General features: G+C 36.4%; 1 protein-coding gene across 2 annotated transcripts in view; it reads right to left on the reverse strand.

Annotated features, from left to right (window-relative positions):
* The window catches only part of HLCS (holocarboxylase synthetase), a 112378-nt gene that overhangs the window by 52528 nt on the left and 42471 nt on the right, over window positions 1–17379 (reverse strand). The window lies entirely within an intron of this gene.

A 17379-nucleotide genomic window follows, 5' to 3' on the forward strand; every position in this document is an offset into this window, starting at 1 on the left:
AACCTCTTCTTTTAACAAGCATTGTATATGCACTACTGCACACACACACACACACACACACCCCTACTTTCTAAGGTAAAATCTGCATTTTGGTTTTTCCTATTCCACTATTAACTTTTGCACGTTTGAAACTACAATCCTAAGTGTGATTTACAAAGCTATAACCGAATCTAAACCCAAACAAAGCTGTGGGATTTTCCAGACTTAGACAGGCTGGAGAGTTGGGCAGGGAGAAACATGATGAAATTCAACAAGGGGAAGTGTAGAGTTTTGCATTTGGGGAAGAACAACACGATGTTCCAGTATAGGTTGGGGGCTGACCTGCTGGAGAGCAGTGTAGGTGAAAGAGACCTGGGGGTCCTGCTTGACAAGAAGATGACCATGACCAAGAAAGCCAATGGCATCCTGGGGTGCATTAGAAAGGGTGTGGTTAGTAGGTCAAGAGAGGTTCTCCTCCCCCTCTATTCTGCATTGGTGATACCGCACCTGGAGTATTGTGTCCAGTTCTGGGCCCCTCAGTTCAAGAAGGACAGGGAAGTGCTTGAAAGAGTCCAGCGCAGAGCTACTAAGATGATTAAGGGAGTGGAACATCTCCCGTATGAGGAAAGGCTGAGGGAGCTGGGTCTCTTTAGTTTGGAGAAAAGGAGACTGAGGGGTGAAATAAGATAATATACACCAATTTGGATAATAAAACATTCAGTTTTTATGAAGATTGCAATGCGTCTTTAAAAACGGAAATATTTATATAACCTCTTCTTTCAACAAGCATTGTATATGCACTACTGCACACACACACACACACCTACTTTCTAAGGTAAAATCTGCATTTTGGTTTTCCCCATTCCACTATTATCTTTTGCATGTTTGAAACTACAATCCTAAGTGTGATTTACAAAGCTATAACAGAATCTAAACCCAAACAAAGCTGTGGGATTTTCTTTTCTTCTCAATCTCCAAATAGAAGTGTTTGCAGAATCACACAAGTTCACTCTCCCACTTATTAGAATGGCCAGCTTGAGCATTTAATGTTTAAAGTAATGTACTGTTTGGTTCCACTTGAGGAAAATTGTGCTTAAAGACAAGACAGAAAGGAAGGCCCCTGTTCATTACTAAGAAACATATTCTTAGACTAATTGAACTGGCTGCCAGTATCTTTGCTAGGTAGAGTTTTTAGATTTCTTTGGTGGCATATGAATTTCCCAGAATCAAATCACATCCTTACTGCTGATGCAGTCAATACTCCAAGACTTCATGTGAACAGCAAGCTAAAGGCAGCTATGGAGACTCGTGTGACATTCCCAAACTTGCTTTCACTACTGAGCCCAAGTATCTGCAAATAAAGGGCAGCAAAGCACAACACTCAATACAAACTCAGGTTAGGAATACAAGCTGAGACATTTAATGAAATTGTTACTGACTTTTACCATTGTAATATTGTTATAATTTTTAAATAGTATGTCTCTAATCCCAGTAAAAGAAATCATCTTGACAGCTCTGGTCCTCACCTTATTACATGGTTGCAAGGGTGGCAGCTTTTTGCAAAAAATCTCACAACTATGAGTTATGTGGAACGAATGTAAGTAAGGCAAATTCCTACCATCATATAAAATTCTTTTTATATGTGCACCAACTCACAAACATAAGAGATTGAAATGGCAGCTAAAACTATGGTGCTTGAACAATCATTTGTAAATGCTGGAAAAAAGGGAAAAGCACTGAATCCTCCACTCTGACCTCAATTAAGTAACTGGTCAAGTTCTAGTTGAAGTTTCCTGAACAAACTCATGAGAGCAAGATAACTGGGCTCTTATCAGCTGAGCATTTCACTCTTGCTGAGGCTGACTAAAAGCAAGTAGACGAAAGCCTCTGTAGTTTATCAGCTGGGTTCCCAGCCAGGAATACTGACACTTCCAAAAGCTCATGCAAAGACTAGCTGTTCAAACAACTGAATTGAAATTACAGCCCATGAATCTTGACTGGGAAAGAACCAGCAAGTGGATACATGGTCGAAACAAAAGACAGACTTCTTCTGAGAAACACACCAAACTTAAGATGACAGAGTTTTAACTGTTTACAGCAGTCTGAATTGAGAGTGCAGCTAGCTGTTTATTATGCCTTTTGAAATGGCTGATCTGCTACTAGCTTAGGGCATTTGAATTTTTCTGAATTAGGTTTCCCATACGTAACTTCACCAATGTCAGTCTCATGTTCATACCCACAAAAAAGGCACACTGGCTGTATCTGACAGTTAAAAAGACTTTTCTGTTCAGTTAGTTGCATTTTTCTCAGAGAACTATAGAGGTGGTTTCTTTGGCAATCTGGAATTTTTCACTGAGCAGTACTTCAAAATGGTGGCACTCATCTGTGATAATCACTCCTGAAAAGAACATGAAGTGTTCACACCACTCTAAATGAGCAAGAGCCATTCTGCCTCAACCTTTAATTTATCTATCAGGAGTAGCAGTGCCTGAGAAGGAAATATTGCATCTCTACCAAAACAAACCAATAAACCACCCACACAAACCAGCACTTTGCAACACAGTGCAAATGAAGTAGCGGTCTATAGTGCTCCAGTCACCTAACCACAGTAAGGAAATATTATTTCCTCCAAGGAATTCTGTCTCAAAGTCTCTGTTTAAGCACTTCATACTTCCATAATTCTGTTGTAAGTACTTGGCAGAAGCTGTAATACAAACACAATGAATGGCAACCCTCACCAGATTACAAACTAGAGTCTCTGAAACTAGGCCCTCCAGAGACATCTATTTTATATAGCAGTTTCATATGTGCAAAGATGTATCTAAGTGGAGCTGGAAGCTATACTTGCCAGAAGCACAGTAGCTGCTGACTATATTCCTAATCTCAGGCATCACTGCTATTTGAGCACATTTCACGGGATATGAAGGCAAGAAAAAATATAAGAAATTCTGGATATATAGCTATGAAATCGCCCATAGAGAAATCAACTCATCTGATATCACTCAGAACCTGAGAAGATAATTTTATTTTAGTTATGTTTTTTTTTGATAACTTTGAAAGTGAAACCAAACAATTCAAATCCTTGTAAGTGTTGAAATAAAATGTTTTTTCAGTAATTCTTCAAATTACGTCCTGTCAACACAACAAGAAAGAGGTCCCATAAAACATTTTAAATTTTTGCCAGTCATAAACCTCATGAACAAAAGATTCATGGAGTTATGAGAATTAAAGGATGAAGAACAAATTGCATTTCTTAAATAGGTTATAATCCAACTTTACTGGAAAGTCATAATTTTTCTCTAAAAACACATGGCATAATAGCTGCATATTAAACAAGGGCTAGAGAAAACCTTAGAAAAGTATTCTAGCTAGTTTCCAGAACAGGATTAAACCTGCTGAAATCTCGAACATACAGAAATCAGAGTACATTTTAACAACCTATTTATTTAAATGTATGAAAGGGATGCCTTAAAGCACCACAAAACCACTTCATAAGTTAAGGTTTTGTAGTTTAAAACATTTGAAGTAGATACCCTGCTTCCTTTCAGAAGTCTTCACATGCTTACAATATTAAAGCTAACAACTGCAAATACATTTCATATACTCAAGTGTACATGAGTACATTCTAAACCACAACTCTTCTACCAGGTATATTTATAAAAAATATATTATCTACAAAATGTAAATAAATCTATTAGAGGACTTGTGCTTTTTGTTCTTAAATAAAAACTACAAACATAAGCAGAGAGGAAATTAATCAAGAAAACCCAAGCAGAACTGTTAAATTCCCACATTAGGGAAAGTCAAATCCTACTTTCAGTTAGCGTCTGTGGTCTCAACTTGTATATTTAAAGCCTCCTGAAAACAACTGTAAATTTAAGGAAAAAAAAACCTGGCACAAATATGACAATTAAATTTAAGTCCCACTCCTGTATGCCTATTTCTACTTTGTAAGCGTCCTTAAACTACAGAGAGAATTTACGAGTCAACTTCCCCACAGATCTGTTGTACCACCTTAAAAAGAAAGGGTTTTTAATTGTGACATGCAGTTAGATGGGACAAAAAAAAAAAAAACAAATGTGGGGGAAGGCAGAGGAGAGGGAGTCAAGGGAACTGTAATTTCAGAAACAAACAAACAAAAATGCAAAGCCAACTAGATTGATCAAAGTCACCAAAAAAAAAAAAAAAAGAAGATGCTCTCCAAGAAGGACAGGTTAAGGATTTCGTTGATAGAGGATCAGATCACTTGTGCTGTTTTACTTATACAAGCTGCATAAGACTAAGAAACAGTAGAATGGACTCCTGAAAGATCCAAAGAACTAAGGATGTGGATATAGTGAAGAGCAAAACAAAACAAACATAGCACAATTTCTTGCAGGTAGTGACAAAATGTTGAGTTCATAGGGATAAACAAAAAGAAGATAATTATTTTTCACTGTATATCATACTCACCAATTATATATGGTCTGGCAGAACAGGAGGAGCACAGAGGAGAAATTTAAGGAAGGAAACAGATTCTAGTCAGTAGATTTGGACCAAAGACTGAAACACTTATACACTCATGATTATGGATTGGCTGAATCTGAAGGAGAAATATCTGTAGCAGAAGCAAAATAAGGTATCCTGAGAATTTTCTTGTTTCTGCTTGAAACACAAACCCTTACTGTGAGCATCTGCCATACAGCTGGTGCTTTAAAACAGACGTAGGTAAAATCAGAGTGGACATAAAACTAGCTTACATTTTCTGAAACCAAATCCAACTCACATTACTGGCAAATAATGCAGACACCACACATATCCCTCGTAACACAAATATCAGTGTTTCAAAACCACCCTCCAGAATGTGTTCACACAGAAAAAACCTTATATGTAAATGTAACTAATGCTAGGAAGACCCAGTAGACTATGTAATATGGTCCAGTGCAGAAATCTACACATAAATGGCATACATACAATAATCACCTACTTAGGAAAAATCACCTCTAGGGATCATATTTCTACCCTTCATAATGAGGTAGGTACGAGCCACAGCATAAGATGGAGAGATGGTCAATATATTTTGAAACCTGAAAACCAGAATGAAGCACCTCAGATTTACTAGAGCATATAAAACTGAAAACACAGACTAGGCAAATACTTCTGCCTTACAGCTCATTCCCCTGACAATATTAATATCACACAATAAAAAAGACTTTTAGAAATCTGTACATGACAGATTGAAAATAAAACAATCAAAGCTTGTGATATATTTTTTTAAAGGACGGTTCATAACATACAACTTTACCATTTAGCTTTTCTTTTAATAGTTTTGTGGTTGAACTGTAAAGAAATTCACAACATTACTTTCTGAAATTTGGTGTTTAATGATTCTGTTAAATACAGGAAAAAAACAAACAAAAAAAATAGTTTACAGAAAAGCAGCTCATTTGAGTCACCTAGCATCATACTGGATATGACTGTCAGCTGGCTCCACCACAACCAGCTAGAATGGGTGAGCAGTCCCAGCAGGCTTGGCTGCAAAGCTGCCTGGCACATTTTCTGTGAAGTCCAGAGAAGGGTGGATGCAACACTGTTGGGAAAAAACCCAGCTTTTTCTGCAATCAAATTAATAGTGAAGTCTCCTATGCCAGGATCCATTAGATACTGAGTACAAGATAAACACATACAAAAAATGTTCATCTCAATTATCTCACAGTACAAGTGAAAAAGAGGCTATAGCATAGCTTGATTCTTGGGGTTAATTTTTGGTATTTTATTCATCTCTGACCTAGTACTTTGTAATCTGAATGTAGCTTAGGTTGTCTTTGTATAGTTACAACCCCTAGCAAAAAAACTTCCCTACAATTCCCTATATCCAAGCAGGTTTTGTGAGGTACAAACAACTGCAATAACTACAACATTGATTTCTATGTTTCTTGTTTAAATATCATCTAAAGATTTTTTTCTTTTCATTATTTTTAAGAACTGAATAAAGTTTGTGTTTAAAGTACATGAAAAACTCTGATGAGGATCACTAGAAAGCCTCCCTGGCATGAGCTAGAGAACAGTTAAATAAAAGGAAAATTTACATCCAAAATCTTGAAAAATCTAGGGTTACCACAGTTTATGAGCCATGTCTAATATGTATGTGGCACATCTGGTATAATAGATATGATATACAAGCAAGCAAATATTTGAAGTAGTAAGTGTTTCCCAGTGTTAAAATAAACACCTCAGCACTTCAGACTTTTGCTCAGCATTTTTTCCTCAGTGGGAGAGGAAACAGGGAAGGAAGGGTACTTATCTACTCATCTGCTGTTACACTTTACCACTTAAAAATTATCACTTGCTGAGATTTTTGGTTTCAAATCCAAGCAGAAAGCATTCCATTTCACTTGGTTCATGTTCACAGTATTACACTGCTTGACTTGGCAAAACATCAAGATAGAACATTTTCACCCTTCTTAGCCTCTCCTGTTGGCACATCAGTTTAATCTTATGCCTCATAGCAAGTTACCATTTTACCTCTAAACCAATACAACTCTACTGCCACGAACACCCCACATTACAGCTTCAGATGACTGAAGGACATTAATCTTCTTCAAAGGTAAAGAGTTACAGTTTCTGTCCAGTTCTTTCCCAATCACCAGTGGAATTAAATTTGCCAATGACTAAACATTATCTGTCCTGATGATTATTGAATGCTGAAACCTCCAAGTAGTACATTAGATAAAAAACAAGTTATGTCGACTCCTGATGTTCCAATGATCTGCATGCTCAAAAACACATACCATACTTTCTATTCATGCCACATTGAAATAAAATCCAGAGGAGTTTGTAAAATAACATACCCTCTACAAGGAGCTAATGACGCATCAACAACTTGGATGAGGGTATAGAATGTACCCTCAGCAAGTTTGCTGATGACGCTAAGCTGGGAGGAGTGGCTGACATACCAGAAGGCTGTGCTGCCATTCAGAGAGACTTAGACAGGCTGGAGAGTTGGGCAGGGAGAAACATGATGAAATTCAACAAGGGGAAGTGTAGAGTTTTGCATTTGGGGAAGAACAACACGATGTTCCAGTATAGGTTGGGGGCTGACCTGCTGGAGAGCAGTGTAGGTGAAAGAGACCTGGGGGTCCTGGTTGACAAGAAGATGACCATGACCAAGAAGGCCAATGGCATCCTGGGGTGCATTAGAAAGGGTGTGGTTAGTAGGTCAAGAGAGGTTCTCCTCCCCCTCTATTCTGCATTGGTGAGGCCACACCTGGAGTATTGTGTCCAGTTCTGGGCCCCTCAGTTCAAGAAGGACAGGGAAGTGCTTGAAAGAGTCCAGCGCAGAGCTACTAAGATGATTAAGGGAGTGGAACATCTCCCTTATGAGGAAAGGCTGAGGGAGCTGGGTCTCTTTAGTTTGGAGAAAAGGAGACTGAGGGGTGACCTCATCAATGTTTTCAAATATGTAAGGGGTGAGTGTCAGGGAGATGGAGTTAGGCTTTTCTCAGTGGTGACCAGTGATAGGACAAGGGGTAATGGGTGTAAACTGGAGCATAGGAGGTTCAAATTGAATATCCGGAAAAATTTTTTTACTGTAAGGGTGACAGAGCCCTGGAACAGGCTGCCCAGGGAGGTCGTGGAGTCTCCTTCACTGGAGACATTCAAAACCCGCCTGGACACGTTCCTATGCGAGGTACTCTAGGTGGCCCTGCTCTGGCAGGGGGGGTTGGACTAGATGATCTTTCGAGGTCCCTTCCAACCCCTAGGATTCTATGATTCTATGATCAACCCCCCAAAAAGAAAAATTAATGTCTCTCTTTTCCTGTTAGAAAAAGTATGTAGCTATTTCTGCAACCCATGGCTGAAAATAGTTCACTATTGAGAATTCATTCTTTTTTTTTTGCCTAGAAGATGTTTCATGTATTTTGTATACCTAAGTTATAACTGCTTACAAAAATTACGAGATCAAATTAAGACCATTTTAGAATACCATTTCTGGTGCTGTGAAGGTGACATTTGGCTGTTAAGCAAAATAATTCATCATCTAGTTTTGTCAGAATGGTGAAAAAACCCTCAGGGACATGGCATGCAGTACAATACCTGTGACAATGTATTCTGTAATCAATTTCCAGCCCTGTGACTACAGCACACGACTCTGTGGAAATCTGAGTTAATCAAACAAACTTGAGTTCCTAGGGACAAGATTAGCATAGGCAGTTAAATCCACTGCAAAGGTGATATTCTGTGCCTGAATGTAGTTTTCTAGGCTGAATGTTTCCATACAGCAAGCATTTCAACTGCCTATGTCAAGAATCTTTAATTGCCACTACTTCTTAAAAGGAATAAGCCTCTTGGGATAAGATTCTTTCCTACTTGATGCTTTATAGCACACTGGTACAGTGGCACATGGGCATGTTACCTCTATTGTTTCTGCCAGCACATTGTCATTATTCTGATGGAGAAAACATGCCCCAGAAGAAGAAACCTGTACTTTGTTCCAAAGAAAACCACATAAATGTAACAACTGGTAGCAGGATGCTGATGCTGAGACAGAAACAAAATGACAGGTAAATGAATTGGAGTCACAGCACTCTAATGACTTTCCAACACCTTTCCATTAAAAATTCTGTGGTGCTTGGCTACCACATGAAATATCCAAGCCACTCACAGCTGCTTTCCAAAAACCTTGGCAGAATGTGATTATTTCACTTTTCTTTGTTCAAATGGATGGCTAAGTAGTGATGGGAAATATTAAGCATTCCACAAGTATCGATCCTTGCTAACCTGGCATGGTCTGCTAACTTAAAATTATTCTCTATCACATGAATTCTATATGACATCAACTGCCACACAAGATTTTAAACCTGCATCAAATCAGGTGGCCACCAGCAGGTTTTTTTATATCTCACATCTGGAGCCATACTCGATCTAAAGCATATATGCTATCTTCTGTTAATAACCCAAGACTTGAGTGAGAACTCCATCTAATTTCCAGTATTAAAATGTAAAAGATGTAAAATAATATTCCTTTTTAAGAATTTTTTCCCTGCATCTCTGGACAGCATTTTAAATTATTTTCTTCTTTCAGAGAAGACTGACAAATGGCTTACTGAGATCATATAAGCATTTTTCTCTATTACTTCATGAATGTATGATCTTGACAAAACTTCTGTTTCAGAAGTCAATAGCACAAAGAGACCTTATTAGAGGAAAAAAGTTAGCTTGCAAGACACCAAACTGGATTCTCCTTAAGACATCTGAACAAATCAAGTCTTACATTTAAACAAAGCACGTGATTATATGGGTGAAATATTTTAGCTGAAAGGCGATGCAGCAATATAAAAATACCTCGTTGTCTTCCACTAAGCCCACAGACATTGGAAGTCTACTAATAAATTTTAGGGGCTTATAAAGAAGTGAATAAAATGCCATTTTGGAATGCTGTCTATCCAAGGACTTGAAAAAAGATAGTAAGTTAATGGCTTGAAAGCACTACAGTCAGGCAGAATGAATTCTGAAGCTTTTCTACTGTTGTGTAGCCACATTTTTTTAAAGTATGAAATACAAACAATTTGTGGGATTTTGCTTAGGTATTAAAATTTGTTATGATGGTAGTAAAGATTATAAGGATGACTAAAAAGAAGCAAAGCAGCACATCATAATTTGCAGATTCAATTATGACTGTAAGCAAAATTATTATTTAGCCTCAACAAAATAAAGTGCTCTGCTTTCTTCATAATCCCCCATTCTCAAACAAAATCAGAAAAGGAATGGACACATGCTTAACTAGAGTTACTACCAGCCTTTATGACTTCAGAATAAATCAAGGACAAATACTATGCAAAATGTCTTTCAATAGACATTTTCCCATTTGAACATGGAAGAATCAGGCTTTTGATCAGTAATTGGTTTGCTAAGCACTCTGACAATGTGCAGATTTCCCCCTAATTAATACTGCAATCTTCTTACATCCCATTTATTTAACTTTAACTTAATGTATTTGATAAAGAAACAATCAGAAAATATTTGTTTCCCTTGAATGCTGTATTTTAATTTCCTGTTTCCTATGTTTCAGCTTCCATCTCTACTTTCTCTCTACTATTTTTCCCTCCTCTTGTTTTCTCTTCATTATGCCTCTTCATCTTCCTCTGTGGATGGACAACCTGATGATCCATTCAAACACAAGTCAAATGGATAATGTCTACTGGAGAGTTTATAGTTGCATTCAGCAACTGCTTAATGCAATGTGCCATAAAAGCTTTGTGCTTGCAAAAAATACTTTAAAATACTCTCCATTTTTTTTACATAATATGGTAAGAAAAAAGAGCGTCACTTCAAGTTTACAAAAAACATTTGGAAGTTCATCGACATTTCCCAGTTAAGCAACAAGAACAATGCCAGTAAATTCTTTTGAAAGCAACATGAGGTACAGCATTTTATTGCAACCCTGGGGATCACAAAACTGCAATGGGGTAACCTCGTTTTTTTTTTTCTTTTTTCTTTTTTTACACACCATTCTATGGGCCTTGACATTTTAGGCTAAATGATATGAGGTGTGATAACTGTAAGCCTTCGTTTGAATACAAACAGATTCTTAAAATATTTTAACTAGGAGTATAAGTGAAAATAAATTAGACCAGTGGGACTTAAGTAAAGAATTCGCATTCTGTCGCATTTTCTTATTTTACTGCTTAAGGTAGAAATCACATAAGGTTTGAAAGTTTTTGCTCCTGGAAACAATTAGGGAATTATTCTGGAGTTAAATCACTATCTTCTGATTGGCAGGATAAGAACAAACAAAAATCAGTTTATTTATTTTTAACTACATCAGAGCAGGTGCTGTCTAAACTTCCCTAAACCCAGGCCATAAATTTCGTAGCTCCTGCCTAAGCTCCCATACTCTTCTAAATCCAACCTCTTTTTTTTATTTTTTTTTCCCTAACAAAGAGATGGAGATGTGCAAAATGGAAAAATGGAAACTAAAAGCCATGATCTACCTTCAAGTTTCTAAAAAAAATCAGATCGCCCTCTTCTCTCTGTGTGGTCAAAATGAGATTCTCTCTAGAGAATTATTCTGACTTAGTGCAACTGCACTTGGTTGTAGTTCAGCATTCAGATTTTTACTGTAGTTACAAATAAAAGTACTTGAAGTTAAAACCTAGCATGCAATGTATTTGTCTCCATGGCAGACAACAGTGATTCTTCCTTTCTACTTCCTACAACAATTGCTGCAGACAATTTCAAGGCTGAGGTAGTCCTACACATCACTTAATGCAAGTGTAATGGCCAGAGGAGTTGCCAAAGAAATGTATACTGTATACAGGAAATTAATTCCTGTCTTCTGGAAAAATAGGAAGTCTGTCTGGAACTTGCATGCATTGAACATCTCCAGAACACCTCCTTCAAAGGTCAAGTGTAAGAAACATGTGCAGTGCCCAGCCAAGTGGACTCTTTACTGGTTCCTACACTTGAGCTTCCTCAGCCACGCATAATGTGGGCAACCTGTTAACCAAACACATTACCGAGTTACTTCCATACCCAGCTGCTATTCTGTTTTATTTGAATGCAACACCACTAGTCTGATGATTATAACAATTACAATAAAAAGGTATGGGGGAGAAACAGTGAGACCCACTACTCAACATGATTAACTGGGGAGGTGAAGAGGCTGCTTCACTTGACCACATTATCAACACATCTGACCTTGCTATGCCTACCCTCCCCTTTTTAAGTCCTACACTGACTTATGCCTGTCTTTGAGATTTTAAACTTGCTACTATAAGGATATAACCTGATAAAGAGGCATATTCTGATATGAGCTAGGACTGGTGGCAATAAGGTGGCACTGATGAACACAAGAATACTCCTACCTGATAGATGTTTGACTGTCACTACAGAACTGACACTGTTACACTTAACAATATGCTACCAAAACATAATTTAAAAAGCAGGAAAATCTCTCAGTGAGGTCCAAATACAAAACAGTAAGTGCTTCTGGGTACTTAAAGCTTGAGCAACCTTTCTTTTCAGCGAATAAAATTCAAATTCAAAAGCAGTCATGGAGTTAGCAAACAAATAGCAACAATATGCACGCAATATTTTGTAATTAGTACATAAATATAAATTATTATGCATTATTATTATTTATTGCATTCTATTAAATAAATTATATCCTTTTTTCAAGTTAATCCTCTTCTTCAAAAAGTGCTGATTTCTCACTTGAGAGTTCAATTTTTTATCTTAATAGGAACAGTCTGTTTTAAAATCCTATGCATAAGAAAAAGCACCATGTAAAACAAAACAGGAAAATGTTATTAGAACTCTTCAAATTCTGCTCTTCAGCTCTTGTTTTAATTGTGCAGTCTTACAGGGTTTCCTCTCAGATTTAACAAATGATGAGTGCTCCAAGGCTATATGTGCATTCATACGACAATGTGAATTGTTCAGGAACTTCCAGCAGCAGAGTAATACAATATACCATAAGAGTTCAATGTGGGTTAATTGCTCTGCAAAATGGGTATCTTTTTTTTATGACTCAATCCCCTTTGGGAATGCCAAACCTCCCTCTGCACTGACAGAAACTGTGCAAGCAGGGGGCCCACCTCACTCGCAGGAAGAAAATCTACTAATTTTACATAACAAAAAAAAAAAAAAGAGGAACATATTTTGCCTTCAATCCCATGAAAAATCAGACACACAAGGTGCGTGACAGGAAAATAGGGACCTAATTGTTTAGCACCCTCAAGAACTGTTCACAACAGGTGGAAAGAAAAGCACGGAAAATTGACACAAAGGAGATGACAAATCCTAATACAGAAATCTTTCAGCATGCATGTAATGAAAAATGGTATTACAGAGAAGAGTCTGAGAATGGCACAGAATCAAATCAGTGCCAAAGACTTCCGAATTCCTCCCTTTCTACAGACAAGGAAGGGAACAGACTCTTGGCTGTATTACAAAAATTCCTGCGTGATCTTTTGTTATCAGGCTGAAGGACAGCTTTCTCTAACATTAGATGATGCAAAACACTACCAATAACTGAATGGAAGAATAAAGTATGAAATACTATACATTTAAAACTAAATCAGAAAAAAAATACTGTCAAAATTAATTTGATTTGATTTAAGGAAAACAAACATATTATGTTACTTGAGCTAACTTTTATCACCAAAGTAAGGCACAAAAATATTGAACTTTAAAAAACCCTAGAGGAAAACAAGTATGCAAGCAGCTATTCCAGTACACTAACTTTCTTTTGAGAATAAAAAGCCCTTCAACAAGTCTACAAATAAAGGAAAGGAAACTGAAATGTTAGTAATACAAATGCTGTAAAGAATGATGGAAGATGGTCCTATATCAGGGCTGAATTAAATGAGAGGGATGTAGACTAAAAGCATAAAATGCCTGAAGAGTACATCTATCACCACAAGTATCAAAGTGGTTTTCAGGCTAGGCATTCATCAAGCAAAGCATTCTTCTCCCACACTACAGTTTAACAGATAAACAAAACCAGGGATCTAAGCTTTTAAAAGCAGTATGAACTACTGAGAGATCTCTCTGCAGAAAGAAGTACTCACGCAAACTGATAAAATATTTTTGGTTATGTATCTGTAGAGAAGGTTACATCTGTAGAAAGTGCACACACCATTGAAATGCAACTCATCAATTTGTCACCGCATGTTTTTGAAACATCCAACAGCAATGCCTGTTTCCTGAGAGAAACACATCCTTCCTGCCCACCATGATATTTTCCAGCTCTCAAACATGCATTCTGGAGGTAGTAGGGCGTAGGGTGTCCATTTTTATAAACTGTTAAAACATTAGTTTATAGCAGCCAATTAACACACTAGGATAGCCTCACTACACTAGAATACAAAGATCACTCTTTGAAGACCTTGTATTCCAACAAGCCACTCATTTTCAGGAGAGGAAACCACGAGGCCAGTGATGCACCTTGCAGTTGGTTTTGACTGTTGCAGCAAAAGGGTTTCCTCCACTCACCTGAGCTTACATTATGTGCCAATGCTAGCTAAAATAATATTAAAAGTAGTAAAAAACATTCCTAATTTTAAAGAAAATTATCAATCAAGTTGAACCAATAGTGGAAGAAGAACAATGTCTTATAGTTACAGTGGAATTCTGAGGCAAGAACGCCTGATGATTAAATGAAAACAAACACTGTGACTGTATGGCATATTTTACAAAGACTACCTTAATGCCAACTTTCTATCTTCAAATCGTATTTCAGCCCGTGCCCCACACCTTATCTGATTTTAATGGTTTTCAGAAAATATGGTTTAAACACAGAATAATGGAGATCACTGAGGTTTGTGGAATGACCAAACACAAGGCCACTGTGGTTACATAAAGTAAAACATTCCAAGGATTTGAAAAAAAATTAAAAATCACTAAGTGCAAATTACACCTCGTCAATCTCAACTTGTTGGCTTGTGCCTCTGAAGTGCCATTCCAATCTTCTTCAAATATGTTACTTTTACTTTTCACTAAATCATACCTGCATTAGCAGCATGCAAATTTGAATATAACAAAACCAAGAATTTTATTTCAAAATGAGTCCTAACTTTCCAAAATTAGAGCTGTAGTACAATTTTTTTAAATCCAACAACCTGAATCTAGAAAAGCATAAAGAAAAACTAAAAGCACCAAAAATGTAAGGAATTACTTTTTTCAAAATGTTTAAATGTTTGGGAATTTTTTATTCTAAGCTGGTATTTTATTTAAATATCCTACCCAGCAATTATGAAAGCAATTGATCCCTTACATCATTTCCATTGAAATTCACCATTTTTGTGTCAAACTCTTCCTAACAATGGCACTTTGTGCATCTTACATATTGGGGAAAAGAAATCTAAAATGCCATTTCAGATAGAATATTTATAAACTAAAACATTAAAACAAGATATAAGGCTCCAGTAAAGAATAAAACTGAGTGTATATCAACTTAAGTTTACTTCTTAATCAAATGCTTGTGAAGCCATTCCAGCTAATTAGGGTGTGCTAGAAATCTTTATCAGTCGTAAGTCTTTCAAGTCACATGAGTGTGCCTTTACAATGTAATACTTGTATCACTATACCAGATGCATCCTCAAAAATAATGGTTTCATCTTAAACCTTAAATCATGCAATCCCAGGCATGCTCTGAGGAGAGGAAACAGAAAATAGAACCTCTTCTGACAGTTTCTTTACTAATTTCAATTAATAAATGACATAAATTTGGCATTAGTAGAAAGACAAGGTTTCTGAAAGGAAACTTACAGAAAGAATTTCCATTTAGAGAGAAAGCAATGGTACTTCTAATCTTTACTAAGGAGTTTTAGTTTTAGTTTAAGAAATAAAAATGGAAATGCTCTTCAAAATTGTCTCAAATGACTCGAAAAAAGCTTTTCACAGTACTGATTATATAAAACCATATGACATTTAAACAAATTTTTATTTTACAATTAGAGTAATGCCATTTACTCGTAGGTACCTACAGGTGAATTCACCCTCCATTTGATACCTCAGGACACAGAAACGTACGCCAGTGATAATACAGTGTGTATGTTAATACACAAATGACCAAGACCTGCCATCTGGAGAGCTAATGAACAATCAAGGGATTCCAAATTAAACTACAGAATTTTCCCTTAGAATCTTTAGGACAACACTGTCAAGTTCAATCTATTCACTTAGCCTCCAGAATCAATTTTTCAAACTTTATGACAGGTCTAATAGTTTCCACCTGTTTCTCTTGCTTGACTTTTGACTGGCACATTACCAGCCAGGGTGGAAATGCAGACAAAGACCCCTATTAGGCTCCGGCTGTTTCTCTACTGTGAGGTCGCTCAGCCATTAAATTAGTTCCAGCCCACTTTCTCCTTCCATGTCTTAATTTTTTGGGGGGTAAGGTTTAGAGAAGTGGAAAAGGAAGACAGACAAAAGTTTGATATTTAGTCATTGGGAAAGGCATAAGAGAATCTAAAGTCACTAAAGTTAAATGCTGTATTTATTTATAATTTACTAAGTAATTTACTAACTAAATTTACTACTAATCACACTAATTAAGCTCTTGAGATGTCTGTATCATATTTTCAATCATTACAAACTTGGCAAAATTTGAGACACTTAAATGAGTCTATCATTTTTTTTCTGGAAATCATCCACGATCAATAGGTACCTATTTTTTGTTCAAGCAAAGAAACTTTTTTTCCTGAGATATGTTTTCCTGTCATCCAGAATTGGCAAGTAAAAAAAAAAAGCACATACAATTTTTAAAAAAAAAAAAATCATATTGGTTCATTTACAAGTACCTTAAAAACCTGACAAACTCTTTCTTCAATAAAAATTACCTAATAGGAGTTTGCATCTATTTATATTGATTTATGGAATGTTATCATCTGTGAAGTCTCAAGGTACTTTGTCGAATTGCAAATCACATGGAGTACATTATTCTATTACCCGTAACACCAAAGTATTTACAATAATATTAACCACAATACTTCACACAAAGATTTTAATAAAATAAGGTCTTTCTGAAAGATAAATTAAAGTGTTTAAATTATAATCTGACTGTGGTCATCTTCCCATTATAAAATACTTAGAGCCAGGACTTCAAATTTACATCTTACCTGAAAACTGACTACTCAAGCTTCAGCATGATGGTGAAAACCTTGAAAACTTACATCTGTAAACACTTCATTACATTTGGGCTACTTAATGTAAAAAAACAACCTGAGCATTGACCACTCTGCTGCTACAGCACATTAAAAAGAAGAGACTGGAGGTTCCAAAGTCATTGAAAAACCAAGACCCCCTCTCTTCTCTTCCCTTCCTTCCTTGAGAACATAATTATATTTAAATTGGCCAGACATGATTCTACTTAGCTTGTGATATTTAAATAAAATCACAGACTTCTGAATGATATACTTCATCTTACAGAGATGTGCGAATAATGTTACTGAGAACCACCACCAAAAATAACTGTCAGAGAAGAAAGGTCTTGATCTATTAAATGATCTCTCTGCTGGTTTCTTCACTTAGCTTCTGTTTCCAATTCATTTGGCTTAACACGTTGTGAATACTGAAAATTAAGAAGCAAATACTACAAAAGGTTCTATAAAATAACTCTTTCCATTGTGGCCTTTTATTGAACTAGTACGTCTGTCTATGTTCACAAGCCATTGCAAGATCAGTTGCAGGACAAGGATGTAGATGTGGGCAAAATTGAAAGAAACATTTTTTTAATGTGTGTGCACATGATCACATACACACACACAGAAAATGGTTTGGAATTACAATATTTTAGCACAAATTATGATTTATAAATTTTACCACAGTGTCAACTGAAAGATTACAAACTGATTTACTTTAATACTGTTAAAACTCATCCTTGTTGGCATATTTTATTTGCGTGTATCTAAAAGA

The sequence above is a fragment of the Calypte anna genome, chromosome 1 (genome assembly GCF_003957555.1).
Source record: "Calypte anna isolate BGI_N300 chromosome 1, bCalAnn1_v1.p, whole genome shotgun sequence".
Classification (NCBI taxonomy): Eukaryota; Metazoa; Chordata; class Aves; order Apodiformes; family Trochilidae; genus Calypte; species Calypte anna.